Source organism: Leopardus geoffroyi, chromosome C3, assembly GCF_018350155.1.
Source record: "Leopardus geoffroyi isolate Oge1 chromosome C3, O.geoffroyi_Oge1_pat1.0, whole genome shotgun sequence".
Taxonomy (NCBI): domain Eukaryota; kingdom Metazoa; phylum Chordata; class Mammalia; order Carnivora; family Felidae; genus Leopardus; species Leopardus geoffroyi.
Window position 1 is genome coordinate 145,689,830 of NC_059338.1, and position 15,479 is coordinate 145,705,308.

A 15,479-nucleotide genomic window follows, 5' to 3' on the forward strand; every position below is an offset into this window, starting at 1 on the left:
GAGAGAGAGAGACAGACTCAGCGGGAACAAGGAGAGAGAAGACAGCTGGTGTGGAGTGGGGGCGTCTGGGAGCCGGACCTCTCCGGGGTCTGGACAAAGAGGCGATGACGACTGCCCATGGGCAGTGGCCCCACGAAGGAAGAGGGAAGGATGGAAACAGAAAGCAGGTGGATGTGTAAACGATGGCAACAGTTCACAGATGATCATCTCTTCATGTTCATTTCATAATTTCCCTTCCCCCCCCCCCCCCCGTCACCATGGATAACTGATAACACACAAGGGCTGTTGATGACAACAATTACGACACTGCTCCCCGTGGGGTTACCGTCCTCGGTGGCTCAGGCTGAGCTGGCCTCTGCCGACGGTCCACCCGACAGGGAGTTCTAGTTCATCACCGCCCAGCGAGAAAGCTCAGAGAGCTGCTTGTGGGGACACGAGGATGAACTCAGACCTGGTCCTGCCAATTCCTCATGCTGTGGGAAGGTTCCAGAAAAGTAGAAAATCCAACGTACCCCCAACAAAAACTAAGGTGGTTACACGTTTGCAAGTGATAGGAGCTACACTCTACCATGATGCACACTTCAGCATTTATTTCATTTATTTTTATCTGAGGGAGGCAGAACGGGGGGGAGGGGGGTGGAGGGGAGGAGAGAGAGAGAGAGAGAGAATGAGATTGAGAATCCCAAGCAGTCTCTGCGCTCAGTGTGGACCCCGACGCAGGGCTGGGTCCCACAACCCGGGGATGATGACCTGAGCTAACAGAAAGTGTCAGGTGCTCAACCGACTGAGCCACCCAGGCGCCCCCACACTCTAGAATTTTTTTTTAAATATTTATAATTTTTTGAGCATCCCATGGACTCCCTGAAGAAACCCTATGACGCAGGTATTACTGACCCCACTTTACAGAAGAGCACACTGAGGCCCAGAGAGGCGGTTATGACCAGTCCAAAGCCACGGCACTGCTGAACCCTAGCGCTGGGCCTCGCACACAGGCTTAGCTGAAAGTCCAGACAATGGTGGTTTTGAAACTCGTGTCTTACCTACTTCAGTAATGATGCCGAAGGAAGAGATCATTTTTACAGCCTGCTTCTCTTGCAGAAGGACTTGAAATGCTTTTCCCAAAACAGACAACGAGGAGTTTAATAAAACGAAAGCAGAAGAGCCGAGCCAAGGAAAAGAGGAAAATGGGGATGTGGTAACATGGCGGGCACCAGATTTGCTATCGCCGGTTTCCTGGCAGGAAGAACAGGGGTGCAGGGCGAGTGACGGAGCTTTCACGAAGGCAAGAGGAAGTAGGGCGGGCCCGTCACAGGAGGGCAAGGCCCCCCCCCCAGATGCTAAGGTTTCTCATGATTAACTTTATGCGAAGTGCTACGGATGATGTCGTTCGCAAGGCCTTCAATTTTTTAGCAGTAAGTGAAGACGCATTTCACACGTGGGGATTTTCGGTCAATAACGATAAAGACTGAGGGGCACCCAGGTGGCTCGTTGGTCGGGCGTCCAACTTCAGCTCAGGTCATGATCTCACAGTTGGTGAGCTCGAGCCCCGCGTCGGGCTCCGTGCTCACAGCTCAGAGCCTGCTTCGGATCCTCTGTCTACCTGTCTCCCCGCCCCCCCGCCCCTCCCCCACTCCCTCTTTCAAAAATAAACATAAAAAAAAAATCATGACAATAACCAAGATTTGACATGCAAATACAGCCATGGGATCTTTATCACATAAGCTGGACTACATGGTCTAAAATAGACACAAACATCTGGGCAGCTACTTGCTTACAAAGGGTCATCTGCCAACACACCCAGGAAACGGGAGGTGGTTAACTCTTCTTTCCAGAAATTTCTTTCACTGGAACAAATATCCTTTCAGGTGGCTTATCCTCATTTAAGCGCCTTAGAATACAAACATCCTTTGGGGTGGCTTATCCTCAGTGAAGGGCCTTAGAATACTAAAACCGTTTTTAAGAAAAGATTTAAGAAAAGACTAAGTATGAGTCTTCATTTACTACCCTGCTGCCTCTGGTCAGATCAAATAATGCCTTACCGTTATCTATGCACTTGCTAAAAAAGGCAACCGTCCGCTTGTAATTCTACTTCCGGGGACGGATTTCTTTTTCTCCCCCTCCAGCTTTACTGAAATATAACTGACATAGGACATGGTGTAATTTAAGGCATACGATGTTAAAGATTTTGTACACCGTGTATTGTGAAATGATTCCCACAATAAGGTTAGTTAACACCTCAATCACTTCACGGGGTTGTCAGGGGTTATTTTCATGGTAAGAACTTTAGAGGAACTGTTCTTGAGATACACAAGGTTGTTCACGTGAACGTTACGTATATCATATAGAGAGACAATCTACATGTCAGTAGGGGAGAGTTCATTAAGTTGGGATAAACTGACATATTCTGAGAGTAGAATGAATTAAAAAGAGAGATTTGTAGAATTCGGGCATTCTTGACCATCGGTCATTACTGATTGAAAAAACACACAGAGACATAGGGACACACACATATCCATATGGAAGCATATCCATCTATCCACAGAAAAAGAAGACAGACCCATCACCATGTTGGTTAGGTTCTGAAGTCCATTGGAAGGGGCAAGATCCTATACAGAAATTTTCTCTTCAACATTCCTAAAGGGGACGCCACAACTTATAAGGTATTTTGGAGTGAGGACTGTAGCGTTGGATTGCTGAACTCAAATCCTGGGTCCATCAATTACTAGCTGTGTGATCTTGGGCAAGTTCCCAAACCTCTCTGTGCCTCAGGATCCTTCTGAAAACTGGAGATAATCTTACTTGGCTCATTGCGTTGTTATGATGCTCAAATGAATGAAGTCAGTCAATGTTTGTAAAGTGCTTACAAGTATGCTGAAAACGGCACACTGAAAGAGCTATAGACGTGTTTGTTAAGCACATAGATAAATGCGGTCTAAACGCTAGTTTCCCTCCAGCGCGGCAAGGGAAACACTGTCGCCGATGAGAAACAGAAGCACAGCGTCTACCCCACCCCGAAGAGGGAACGGTAGGAGCCCATCGCCACCTCACCCTCGGGGTGGCACCCAGGCCACCTGGCCCATCCAGATGGCCATTTTCTTCCTTACTCTGTCCCTCCCCTCTTTGGGGCGGGTGCCTTCCATGCCGGGTCAACTCTGCCGTATGCTTGGGTATGGCATGATGAGCAGAATGTGAGTGCATATGCATTACCCTGTGATTAAAGACGGGGAGAGAAGCTGGGGAGTGGAAGAGGTTCCTGAGTTTGCATTTAACATGCATTTTGGGTAATATCTTGGCCTCTGTCACAGATCTCCCAAGTTGAAAAGGTACTACGGTGGTGCCTGGGTGGCTCAGTCGGCGAAGCATCCGACTTCAGCTCAGGTCATGATCCTGCGGTTCGTGAGTTCGAGCCCTGCTCCGGACTCTGGACTCCTTCTTCCTCTCTCTCTCTGCCCCTTGCTCACTCGTGCTCTCCCTCTCAAAAATAAATAACATTTAAAAAGTATATAAAAAGGGGCGCCTGGGTGGCGCAGTCGGTTAAGCGTCCGACTTCAGCCAGGTCACGATCTCGTGGTCTGTGAGTTCGAGCCCCGTGTCAGGCTCTGGGCTGATGGCTCGGAGCCTGGAGCCTGTTTCCGATTCTGTGTCTCCCTCTCTCTCTGCCCCTCCCCCGTTCATGCTCTGTCTCTCTCTGTCCCAAAAATAAATAAACGTTGAAAAAAAAAATTAAAAAAAAATAAAATAAAAAGTATATAAAAAAGTAAAAGTATTACACCCCATATATTATATTTCAACCTATATTTTTCAAGTCTGTACAAAGCACTTCCCTGACTGCTACATAAAAGTTTTGAAATCACTCATTTCTCATATTATCAGAGCCTAAAGATCTATCAGGTAGGAAACTGGAAGCCATTTCCCCCTATGTAATCTGAATCCGTATTTTAACAGCAAGTTAAAATCCTAGATCTTAAAATTTAAAAACAAGGCTACTAGAATTTAACCCCCCAGAACCTGCATTTCCAGCCTTTATAAAATGCTACAAAGAAACTGTGTTGGTATCCCATTTTGTTTTTATTATGATTTGTAAATTTTCTGTCTTCACTCCATCAGCCAAAAAGAAAGTAAATTGTCTTTTTTTTTTTTTTTTTTTTTTTAAACTCACCACTACTTCTCCCAACCGACTGCTTTAATTTGCATGGAGTTTTCCCAGCAACAAGCCAATTACTCATCCAAAGGCTCATCAGGAGCTCCAGAACCTTCTTCCTGTTACCGACCTCCTGTCTAACCTTGCAGTATCCAGCGTCATTCTGGAGTTACCAGACATGTGTATGTGGAGAGGGAGGAGCAGCAAAGAATATGCAATTACCTACTTTGTGCCCAGCATTGCCCCGATGAGGAAAGCAAAGCCCAGAGATGAACCTGTGCGAGGTTATCAAAGGTTTTAGGTACAAATGGAACTTGGTCCATCGGCTTCGAAGACACACTTCTTGACCCACCCAAGGCTTTGCTGCCTCCCCATACTGTGAGTTTCATCTCTGAATTAGTGAGCTTAGAAAAACAAGAAAAAGGAAGCCCCAACGACATAGGGAGAATAATCCCCCCCAAAAGTGACCTTCAACATTTAATAAAAAAGTCATGATCTCACGGTTCACGAGTGGGAGCCCCCCATTGGGCTCTGCGGTGGCAGCACAGAGCCTGCTTTGGGATTCTCTCTCTCTCTCTCTCTCTCTCCTGCTCGTGCTCTCTAGCTCTCAAAAATAGATAAACGTTAAAAAAAAACAAAAAAACCCCCCAAACAGTGATCTTGAACTTCCAAAGTAGGCTGGGTTTGGTTCAAGGGTCATTCCCAGGAATTTATCCCTAAATAACGTCTTCCATGCCTCGTGCTTACATTCCAGAACCAGTTATTTAACTCAAGCCTTGCTTTGTCTGCCCAAATAGAAGCCTTCTTGACACCCTTTGATTGTTTTCCTTCTTAGTGTACTTTCAAGAATGAGACTCCGGAGATGTTTTCAGAGAGGCAAGGTCGATGGAGGGGCTCCAACAACCTATCAGAGAGAAAGTGTCTCAGTGGTAGCCTCAGGACAACAGAGGAGGAGAAAGCTCCAGAATTAAACTCCATAATCAACTCCATCAGTTCCTACTTAAGTAGTTTTCTTTTGCCAACGTTCCTAAATTCCTTTCGAGAAAGATAGAATTGAAAAAGATGCAGCCAGACTCTCTTAGACAACTAAGATTTCTCTCCTCTGTAGGCCGTGGTAATCATTTTCAAATGTTCTCGGTATTTTCCCCTGGATGAAATCGCCCAGAAAGCCATACTGACACAGTTAGTAAGCTGATAACCAGGGCCACCCGGGTCCAGACCCTGGTTTCGACCGGCCTCGAATACGAGGTCCTGAAGGTTGAGGGGCAATTAAGTCAATGTCGTTTTGGTATTGGGTAGTCCTGGCTCCTAGGTTTCCTCTGGGTTCCATAATCTAAGCAAATCCTTGACAACGCGGGTCACAGGACTGCTCTATGGTGTGGGTGTCACCTCTGGTCTGTGACTAAAGGTGGGATCCCCGTAGAAGGGAGCGGGGTGCTTTACAAGAAGTACTTCTTGAGTCATAAAATGTGACAGAGAGCCTGAAGGAGCATTAGAAAGAGTAAGAATGGGGTAGAACCCCCATTCTAAATAAAAGGGGGCCACGCCCACCCACTTTTATTATTAAGGGCCAATTGGGAAAGGGGGGTGGGGCGGGAAGTTGCTTTAAGTACATTTAGTAGTTGTAGGTCTACACCCCCAGATCCAACCTGGGGGAGACTGTACATCTGACAGAGGGTCTGCCCCTCTTTTTGCTTACAGGATGAGGCACAACGGGAGGCTATCTGGAGGCTCCCCTCACTCAGAAGGGACAGGGGCTCTGGGAGATCCCGCCGTGATCCATCCGCTCGGGAGGGGCCGTTCGGGTTAACGCTCCACACAGTCAGCACTGCGCCCATCATATGGCAGCAGACACACAAAGGACGTGGAGAGAACCCGTGGCTTTCTTCCCTCCCCAAGTAGCACAACAGAAACCCTGTACCTACGTAGGTACCGCCTAAGAAGGGAGGAGGAGAAACCCGGAGAGCGAAACTCCCATCTTAAAGAGGTGGCGACATGATGGAAAAAAGACTAAGCTGGGAAAACCTCAAACCCTGCTGGCAAACTTAAGGCTGTTTGCTGACCTGCTGTTATTCAGAGGGATGAGGAGCGAGGGTTGAAGACCGTGAAGCCTTCTTTCCTCTGCTTTTGCACGGCCGAGGTGCAGTGTGGCCATGCTGCAAGCTTGCTGCCCACAGGAGGCAGGGCATTCTGGAATGCATTCGTGATGATGGTTTTAGAACCTTGAGAAGCTGCTAGAAACCACCGAACTGTGTGTCTTAAAAGGGTGAATTTATGGCATGTGAATTGTGTCGATAACGAATTAATTTCAAAATATGCTTCCTCGACCCCCCCCCAAGAGATGGATATAGGGCAGTATGGCTGGCTTCCCCTCCGAGCCATTTTATGTTTTTGTGATCGAAGTCTGAGACATTGTAATTTACCTTATGTTTGCCAATGTCTCCATCTGGTTTGAGAGCTTGTTTTTATTATATGCTGTAGGACGCAGAGCGGCAGGGAGATGGAGGTATTATGCAGTTAGCTACAACGTAAATGTGTAGCATAAACAACAGGAAGCCCATCCTGAAATATTCTGAAATAACGATGCATAAAAAGAGCAACTTGACTGCGCTTATCAGAACCTTAACAAACCAATACAGTTTTAGTCGCCGCATTTATCAGAGTGAGTCCAGAAAAGATCATGAAAGAATTAGGTGAGGGTTCAAATACCTGAACATTTGGAATCTGGAGAAGTTCAAGGGTAATTTGACTCTGGCGGGAAGACCGCAGAAGATAATGACAGGTACAGGAAACTAGGAACTGGGAAGCAGAGTTGCTGGGTCCAGCCTTGACAGTCCTGTAATTACGGACAAAACCACTTTTCTTCTCTGGGCTCTAATTTCTTCACCATAAAATGAAACCATGTGGCTTGGCATGAGAGTCAATGATACTATTTTTAACTTGACAATACATATTAAAGTCTTTTAAAATGTGTGCGCTTCTTGGGGTGCCCGGGTGGCTCAGTCAGTTAAGTGTCCTACTTCAGCTCGGGTCATGATCTCGCGGTTCCTGAGTTCAAGCCCTGTGTCAGGCTCTGTGCCGACAGCTCAGAGCCTGGAGCCTGCTTCGCATTCTGTCTCCGTTTCTCGGCCCCTCCCCCGCTCGTGCACTCTCTAATATAAATAAACACACACACACAAATGTGGGCACTTCTTAACATTCCATTCAGCAATACATTGTTTCTAAGAAAATAACTGGTCACTTACACAAAGCTCTGTAGAAAAGGATATTTTCTTTATAAAGAAAGGCGACTGTGTGTAAATACCACACGATCAGAAATACACTCGAAATACAAAACGATAGGTCACTCTCGAAGTTTATCACACCTATAGCCAGTTCTCTGAAAAATTACAAAATGATCAATTTACCAACATTTGTATATTTTAACCAGGTTTATGTAATTTTATACTAGAGGGATGGTTTTAACAGCTTAAGTTTACAACTGTGTATTATTAGTTGAAGTGGTTTTAATAGCTTAAGGGTATAACAATTGTTATTGAATGTAATTGTTTTAAAAGCTTTTGAAAGTTCCTATGATGCCTTTTAAGGAAAGTTCTATTTTTAAAAACAGGATTGTTTTTAAACAGTTCTATTTTTAAAAACAGGATCTTCTTAGGCCTATATTAATATTAGTTGGTAATAAGTAGGTAATAACTGGTTTAATTTTTTTTTAAAGAGGGGGGGAGGGGCAGAGGAAGAGAGAAAATGCCAAGCAGGTTCCATGCTCAGTGCAGAGCCCGATGCTGGACTCCATCCCACAACCCTGGGATCATGACCTGAGCCAAATTCAAGAGTTGGGTGCTTCACCAGATATATATATTCTATATATATTCAAATATATATGTAATATGTAATAAGGTGGGCTTTATTACAGCATGCACAAAAATAAACTCAAAATGGATTAAAGACCTAAATGTAAGACTTGAAACCTACAAACTTCCAAAAGAAAACAAAGGCAATCAACTCTTGGACACCAGCCTTAGCAATAGTTTTCTGTTTTTCCAGGCAAGGGAAACAAAAGCAAAAATAAACAATTGAAACTACAAAAAACTAAAAAGTTTTTGCACAGTGAAAGAGATCATCAATAAAATGAAAAGGCAGGACACCTGGGTCACTCAGTCGGTAGAGCACCCGACTTCAGCTCAGGTCATGATCTCAGAGTTCGTGAGTTCGAGCCCCACACGTTGGGCTCTGTGCTGACAGCTCAGAACCTGGAGCCTGTTTTAGATTCTGTGTCTCCCTCTCTCTCTGCCCCTCCCCTGTTTGTGCACTCACTCTCTCTCAAAATTAATATTAAAAACAGTTTTTTTTAGTAAAATGAAAAGGCAACTTATTGAATGGGAAAGGTATTTGCAAATGATATATCCAATGAGGGGTTAATATCCAATATGAAGAATATGAACATAAATATATTAATATAAAGAACTCCTCCAACTCAAACAGTCTGATCAAAAAATGGGCTGGGGCTCTGAATAGACATTTTTCCAAAGACATCCAGATGGCCAACAGACAGATGAAAAGATGCTCACCATCACTCATCATCAGGGAAATGCAAATCAAAACCCCAATGAGACACAACCTTATACCAGTCAGAATGGCTAAAGTAAAAAAAGACAAGAAAAGCAAGTGCTGGCAAGGATGTGGAAAAATAGGAACCCCGTGCACTGTGGGTGGGCATGTAAGTTTGTGACAGCCACTATGAAGAACAGTATGGGGTTTCCTCCAAAAAATCAAAAACGGCGACAACCTATAATCCAGCATTCCACTTCTGGATATTTACCTGCAGAAAATGAAAACACTAACTCAAAACTCTATATGCACCCCTATGTTTATTGCATCATTATTTATAATAGCTAAGATTTGGAAGCAACCTACGTGTCCATCAGTTGATGAACGGATAAAGAAGTGGTACACACACACACACACACACACACACACACACACACAGGACTATTACTTACCCATAAAAAAAGAGTAAGATCTCGCCATTCACAATGGCATAGATGGACCTAACAGGTATTATGTTAAGTGAAATAAGTCAGAGAAAGACAAATATCTCACAATTTCACTTATACCTGGAATCTAAAAACCAAAGCAAATGAATGAACAGATACAGATTCATAAATACGGAAAAGTGGTCGTTATCAGAGGAGGGGGGGCTGGGGGTATAGGCAAAACAGGTGAAGACGAAGAGATACAAAATTCCAAGTATCAAGTAAATAAGTCACAGGGATGAAACGTACAGCATAGAAATATAACAAACAAGAGAAGCTGGACCCATGGCTTAAGATCTTTGAAACGCTGATAATCTGTCGAAGTTAAGAACTTGGAGAGGTTGTAGCTAAAGCTGTGGTCTTTGCTAAGAATTTAAACAGAAATAAATTGTCAATCATGGCTATGCTGACTACACCTAAGGAAAACCGTTCAACATCCAGGAGATGCACCTAAGCGGGCATCTATGGCATGATACAAAATTCAGCTTCCTTCAGCTGTCTTGGGCTTAGAGAAACTGACACCTACCTGCCAGGTGTCTCAAGAGGTGACAAGGACTCAGACCCCTATGTGAACACAAGAGGCAATTGATACCCCCATGGCCCCTTCTCTTGGACTCCTAGCAAAGTTGGAAGGTCTCAGGTAAGGGAGTCGGCGGTGGAAGAAAGAGGCTGTGCAAAGGTCCTGTGACTGGAATGAGGTGAGGGCTAGAAGAGGAGCTGGTATGGCTGGAGTGAGGCAAGCAAGGATCTGAGTGGTAAGAGGCAAGGCCGAGGTCCTGACCCTCTTATGATAAGTGTGCAGTGGATGACAAACACACAAGCGATGGGTGGCATCCCCCTGGATCAGTGTGCGTTAAGAAGCCTTGCTTACACAGCCGATCCCGATTTGCATAAGTCTTAGTTGAGCAATTTCACACAGAGGAAGACAAGAGGAGATTGTTGAAACAATGGGGTTTTTTTTTGGTTTTGTTTCTCTGAACAATAAAAGGGAACACAATGAAAACAAGATGAGTTCATGGAAACTTATGTATCAGAGAAGCTTATGTATCAAACGTGTCATTTAAATGACCAGAAGAGGAAATGAAAGGCAGAGTATGAATTCTGTACGTACAGCCAACCAAGAAGTGTAATCAACTTCAACTTTGCGTCTAGCCTCAGATTTCTGTGATCAAGAATTCTGCCACATAGATTTGAAAATGCATAAAATCATGTATTTATATTCCATCTTAAGAACTAAAGCAGCTTTACATGCGTGCAGGCAACATAATACAAACTACTAGGAAATAAGAAAAAAAAAAAAAAGGTGAAACTGAGCCCTTTTGCAGCTGAAGGAAGCTGTTACAGCTTGCCGTAAGTTTCTGTGCAATTGTTAGATGTAGGCTGCAAATCTACAAAAAGTGTAGGTTTTCTTGAGGCTGAAGCCAAGAGGAGGAAAAGAGGCCTGAGATATAAATAAATTGGCTGCTCTACAACAGAATTTCTCAACCTCAGCACTACTGACATTTGGAACCAAAAGAATTTTTTGTTGTGGGGGGCTGTCCTGCACAGTGTTGGGTAGTTAGCGGCACCCCTTGGCCTCTACCCAAGAAGAGAGTGACACCCTTCTCCCCCCACCTCCTCGTGAGTCGTGATAACCAAAAATGCCTCCAGACACTGCCGAATGTCCCTTGATGAAGGCTATGTGGCAGGAAATCAGATGTTTTAATTACTGGCAATGACCTTACGTACTGAGATTTTCTGCTACACGTTGGGGTAAAACAATATGCTTTGTTAGTCAACGGTAAAAGTCAGGTTTAATGTCCCACTATAAAGTTTAAGGGACATAGCCAGAAATTTTGTCCGGTAGATGTCTGGACATCTGCCTATACACACAGGGACAGACACAGACCCACAAAGACACACATAGAGATCCGGTGTTTGTTGGAAGGGTTCCAGAAACTTTTTATGAGAAAATCATGACCCTGACTCTACACTTCTATATAGACTAGTCATGGGGCGCCTGGGTGGTTCAGTCAGTTAAGCATCCGACTTCGGCTCATGGTTTGTGAGTTCGAGCCCCACATTGGGCCCTGTGCTCTCAGAGTGAAACCTGCTTGAGAACATCTCTCTCTCTCTCTCTCTCTCTGCTCCTTCCCATCCATTCCTCTCTCTCAAAAATAAACAAACATTAAAAATAAACAAATCAATAAAACTAGTCTCACGAGATAAAACTAGAAGAAACAGTAAGAATCATCTATTCTACCTACCCCTCTCTTATGAAAATGTATTTTATTTTCACTGAAGTTAACACAAAAACTCATTTAAAACTTCAGTGTGGAAGAAATGGGCAGAAAACATGAATAGACACCTCTCTAAAGAAGACATCCAGATGGCCAACAGGCACATGAAAAGATGCTCAACGTCGCTCCTTATCAGGGAAATACAAATCAAAACCACACTCAGATATCACCTCACGCCAGTCAGAGTGGCCAACATGAACAAATCAGGAGACTATAGATGCTGGCGAGGATGTGGAGAAACGGGAACCCTCTTGCACTGTTGGTGGGAATGCAAATTGGTGCAGCCGCTCTGGAAAACAGTGTGGAGGTTCCTCAGAAAATTAAAAATAGACCTACCCTATGACCCAGCAATAGCACTGCTAGGAATTTACCCAAGGAATACAGGAGTACGGATGCATAGGGGCACTTGTACCCCAATGTTTATAGCAGCACTCTCAACTATAGCCAAATGATGGAAAGAGCCTAAATGTCCATCAACTGACGAATGGATAAAGAAGTCGCGGTTTATATGCACAATGGAATACTACGTGGCAATGAGAAAGAACGAAATATGGCCCTTTGTAGCAACGTGGATGGAACTGGAGAGTGTGATGCTAAGTGAAATAAGCCATACAGAGAAAGACAGATACCATATGTTTTCACTCTTATGTGGATCCTGAGAAACTTAACAGAAACCCATGGGGGAGGGGAAGGAAAAAAAAAAAAAAAGAGGTTAGAGTGGGAGAGAGCCAAAGCGTAAGAGACTCTTAAAAACTGAGAACAAACTGAGGGTTGATGGGGGGTGGGAGGGAGGGGAGGGTGGGTGATGGGTATTGAGGAGGGCACCTTTTGGGATGAGCACTGGATGTTGTATGGAAACCAATTCGACAATAAATTTCATATATTGAAAAAAAAAACAAAAAAAAAAAAAAACAAAAAAACCTTCATTGTGAACAGAATAGAGAGCCCAGAAACAGACCTACTGAAATATGGTGAACTGATCTTTGACGGAGGAGTCTGTGAAATTAATTCAATGGAGAAATGACAGTCTTTCCAACAAATGGTGCTGAACAGTTGGATATCCACACGAGAAAAAACATTAATCTAGACCCAGACCTTACATCATTTACAAAAATTAGCTCAAAATGGATAAGCAGAACTAAATGTAAAATGCTTTAAAAATGTACAAAAGATCTGAACAGGCACCACTGGAGAAGATAAACACGGTAAAGAAGCATATGGGAAGATGCTAAACACCATACATCACGAAGGAATTGCAGATTAATGCAACAGTGATATATATCACCACACGCCTAGAAGAATGGCCAAAATCCAAAGCACCGACAACACCAAATGCTGGTGAAGATACGAAGGAACGGGAACGCTCGTTCGTGGCTGGGGGAATGTAAAATGGTGCAGCCACTTCGGAATACAGTTTGTGGCAGTGTCTTGCCAAACTAAATTTTCTCTTGACAAATGATTCAGTAACCGGACTTCCTAGCATTTACCCGAATGAATTGAAAACTTAAGTTCGCACAAACCCTGCACGCGGATGTTTATAGCCGCTTTATTCGTAACTGCCCGAGCTTGGAAGCAGCCAAGACGTATTGCAGCAGGTGAACGTATCAACAAAGGAAGGTACATCCAGACAAAAAATATTCTTCATCAATAAAAAGAGGTGGGCCATCGAACCATAAAAAGACACGGAGAAAACTTCGATGCATATTGCTAAATGAAAGAAACCAATATGAAAAGGCTGCATACCGCATGATTGCAACTATATGACCTTTTGGAAAAGGCAAAACAGCACTGTTCCCTGGAAACAGTAAGAAGATCCGTGCTCACCAGGGGGAGTTCAGGGGGGAGGAAGGAAGAGGCGGAACACTGGGGATTTTTAGGGCAGTGAACCATTCTATCCGAAGATGCGATGGTGGACACATGACATTATACATTGGTCAGAACCCATAGGATGTACAAAACAAAGAGTGAACCCTAATAAAAGCTGGACTTTCATTGATAATAGTGTACCAATCTTGGCTCATCAGTTGTAACAAATGTACAAGGTAATCCAAGATGTTAATAATTTGGGAAAACTGGGGGGTGCCATATGGGAAACTCTCTGAACTTTCCACTCAATAAACCACTCTGTAAACCTAAAACTGCCCTAAAAGGAATGTATTAATTTTTTAAACTATATTATGACAGAAGATACCAATCCATATACTTTTGAGTCCATATTTCAGAAAACAGATCTTCAATTTTGAAAAGATGATTGCCTTAAAATAGTTCTGCTGGGAAAATCTGCACACATCCACCTACTACGTATGCTCCTCAACACCCCAAATTTTCCAATTATCAAGGGCAGGCTCTTACCTGCTCTACCTTATTATGGCGTAAAATACAGTAGAATTTCATTAAACCTTCTCAGCTGAATTCCTAAGCTTCTACAGTGTTAGCGTGGGAAAATAACTGGTAAGAGACAGGAGATCCATTAATGTTTAATAATAAAGCCGTGAATCCTAGCAATATGCTTATAGCTCTTTATGATAAAGGAGAAGTAAAACTGCATTAGGCTTGTAAAAATGGCAAGACAAAACACATCTGATGATATAGCCCTGAGTTTATACATATGTATCTGCGGGGTGAACAGGATTTTATCAGCAATGGCAATCCCACAGAACCACTGTCAACTGATAGTTAAGTCAAATAAGTAAAAATAGGAGCAGTGGCAGGTACGTAAGAGATGTGGTCCATTTAAGGGACTGTTATGGAGAAAATGGTTGGATCTGGCGAGTGAAACCGGACGGGGGATGTTGGCGGGGGGGGTAGGAGTCTGCTCTTTTATGTTAAAGCTTTTAGCTGTTTTGGTTTTTAAATTGTGTACAAGTCTCCCCCTTGATGGCGATGAAGAATTTTTTTTAAGGATGGCTAAAAGAACTGTGTACCTAAATTAAAAAAAAACAACACAAAACTGTTTATGGGGTGCCTGGGTGGCTCAGTTAGTTAAGCATCTGACTCTTGATTTTGGCTCAGGTCATGATCTCACGGTTCACGGGATGGAGACCCGCGTCAAGCTCTGTGCGGACAATGCGGAGCCTGCTTGAGATTCTCTCCTTCTCCCGCTCTCTCAAAATAAGTAAATAAACTAAAAAAACAAAACAAAGCAACTTTATAATGTGACATTAAAAAAAAAAAAAAAGCAAGGTAAGTTTCACATACATTATGATTACATATGTAGAAAAGGTTTGGAAAGAAATATGAAAATCAAATGAAATCAAAATTGAAACAAAAACACCTCCTGCTTCTATGGTGGGTCAGAGCTTTTCCTGGACTTTCTCCCTTGCCGACACGTGTACAGAAAGCTACCGTGTTTGACTCTGATAAAAATACGCCGGTAAAATTAGAAATCAAACATGGCGAGCTATGGATTTATGCTAGTCCCCTCTACCCACAGCGGCCTTTTGGACTTTCCCATTATCTGGGAGACAAGGGACACCCATATGACGTTCAGTCCTGCTACAATGCCTTGAGGTCGGCCAGCCTCGGTGTCCTCAGATGGCGAATGGGGTGATCCAGGCACTCATCCCGGTGTGGTTGTGGGGGACTTTAAACGTATTCAAGAGAGCTGCAGGCACGGAAAGCCCGTCTTCCCCATGGGCTGGCACCCATGTGAGCTTGTGGTCAATAAAGTATGATGGTTAAAAGCCAGGCAATGAGTCTACCCCAGACGACCAAAGGTCACAGGGCCACAATTTTAAACACAAAAGACGGGAGGAAGAAGAACAACTGGGAACCATTCTTTGGACTAAGCTTGAAGACAAAACAGCGACTTATCCAGTGTGGTGGAAGATACTAGAAGCAGACGGGAGAGAGTAAACTTTGAACTCACTCCAGGAGTCTAAAAGTGAAAAAGAGGAAATGAGGCCACGGCTGGGTCCCAAGTTACTTTCTTAAAATGGGTATGGCCAAAAAGGGTCACGAGATGCAGGAAGAGAAAAAGGGACGGGAGGCAGAGAGCAGACCTGCGGTCACGGTTCCCAAACTGTG

The 15,479-nt window shown here is 43.8% G+C and overlaps 1 protein-coding gene across 4 annotated transcripts in view; it reads right to left on the reverse strand.

Annotated features, from left to right (window-relative positions):
* LYN (LYN proto-oncogene, Src family tyrosine kinase) overlaps positions 1-15,479 on the reverse strand; it is a 126,142-nt gene that overhangs the window by 71,300 nt on the left and 39,363 nt on the right. The gene's annotated exons all lie outside the window — the stretch shown is intronic.